At 39.8% G+C, this 1,991-nt stretch overlaps 1 long non-coding RNA gene across 1 annotated transcript; it reads left to right on the forward strand.

The window, feature by feature from the left end:
* Positions 1 to 535: 535 nt before the first annotated feature.
* Positions 536 to 1,237, forward strand: LOC120682504. Its single transcript, XR_005678480.1, has 2 exons — positions 536 to 641; positions 811 to 1,237. It is a non-coding gene; the product is annotated as an uncharacterized LOC120682504 (long non-coding RNA).
* The last annotated feature ends 754 nt before the right edge of the window (positions 1,238 to 1,991 follow it).

Genomic DNA, 1,991 nt, shown 5'->3' on the forward strand with positions numbered 1-1,991 from the left:
TTTGGACTTGTATACATACGTAGTCAATCTTATCAATGAAAATCAATCGTTCCATTCACTTTCACTTCTAATTTGGAACGGAGGGAGTACATACGTAGCTAACAAAGAATCTAATGATACTTGAAAAACTTTGACTCTTCAAATTTTTTGGAATGACTTATAATTTAGAACGGAGGGAGTACATATATTGCCAGCATGCATGATCTTCTATATCTGACACAGGTTACTGAAATGTCCAAAAAGAAGAACGTCTCCGTATGGAACTGTTCATATTCGTGTTCGGCATGTGCTAAATGCGTGGAGAAGAGAGGGTTTGCTAAAGTTTAGTTTTTTTCTACACCTACTCATCAACGTGCTTGTTATTGGTCCAACGTTTTGACAACTACAAATACGTAACTGGATAAGGTTCAGCAGACTGGGCTCGAACATTCCTGGTTGCTTGTGCAGACAAGGCTTGAACTTTCCTGGTTGCTTGTGCAGACAAGGCTTGAACTTTCCTGGTTGCTTGTGCAGACAAGGCTTTGAACAAACGTTTTGCGGAATCCATTGCCTATAAATAGGATCCGACTTGCGTTCATCAGCTATCATCCATCATCGAACACACAAGAAAAAACATCAATCAAAGTGCTTACATCTTTGAGGTAAGCCACAATACATGCGCCCCCTTCAATTTCCTATTGTTCTTTGTTCGTTTAGCTATGAACATTGCAAAAGAAGAACAAGAAACTGATTGAAGCCCGTAGTTCTGGTTTGCTTCGTTTCTACTACTTTGTGTAGCCTGAACTCCCATTTTTAACAAATGGGGCGCAGAAATTCTGCAGGTATCTCTGAAGAAGATGAGCTCAACAGCTGACAGCAAGGGGTGCAATGCTACTCCCAAGACGGAGTGGCCTGAGCTAGTGGGATGCACGATCAAGGAGGCGATGGAGAGGATCAAGGCGGAGCGGCCGCACCTCCATGTCGTGCCTGTCCCTGTAGGCTCCTTTGTCACCCAAGAGGTTGACCCTAATCGCGTCCGTCTCTGGGTTGACATCGTCGCCGAGGTTCCTAAAATTGGCTGAAGCATCGAAACGCCAAGCCACCAAATAATGGCATTTGTATGTGTTCCTATGGACCATTCATGTGGGTTAAGTAAATAAAAGCATGTCTGTGATGGACTCTTGTATATGGTTCGCCTGTCATAAGTTGTGAATTGTGATGATTGAGTTATGAATAATACGTTGGCAACACTATCGGAATCTGCAGCTTTGGGGCTTTGCTGATGAGTGTTGCCGAGTGCCACCCATGACAAAGAGCGCTTGGCTTCCATTTTGACGGCAAAGAGCACTTTGCCCAATGTTTTTTTTTGTCGGCTTTTGCCAAGTGCCCAAAAGACCCTCGGCAGAAAATAACACTCAACAAAATTTGAATCGAAAATCGAAAAAAACCTGAAAATAAAAACATTTCTCCCAAACTACGCAGCCGATGGGATACAACATATTATACTAAACCGAGGGTAAATTGCTTGTTTGAGGCTCTAGATGAATTCAAATAAAAAAGTTGTCAACTACAATATTTCATAACTTTTCGAGTTTTACAACTTTCATTTTGGCTGGTTTCTCATCCGAGGTTGTTTACAAACTTTGAGTTTCAAATTTGAGAAATTTCAAACATAGTTTCCGTTGACAGATAATTTCAAATCAAGAAGTTATCAACTACAAAATATCATGTTTTCAAGGTCTACAACTTTCATTTTGGCTGTTTCTCCATCCGATGTACTTAAAAAAAATTAAATTTCAAATTTGAGAAATTCAAACGTAGTGTTTGTTGGCAAAAAGTGTTCAACTACAAAGTTGCCCAACTTCTAAAGATCTACAACTTTTATTTTGACAAATTGTTCATTTGACATAGTGGTACTAACATTATTCACAAATCTTATATATGTCTCTTCTAGTTTCATGAAACTATATGGGAGAGATGTAGATTTTGTGAGCAACGTTGCCATCACTTTG

This window comes from Panicum virgatum, chromosome 7N (assembly GCF_016808335.1).
Source record: "Panicum virgatum strain AP13 chromosome 7N, P.virgatum_v5, whole genome shotgun sequence".
Classification (NCBI taxonomy): domain Eukaryota; kingdom Viridiplantae; phylum Streptophyta; class Magnoliopsida; order Poales; family Poaceae; genus Panicum; species Panicum virgatum.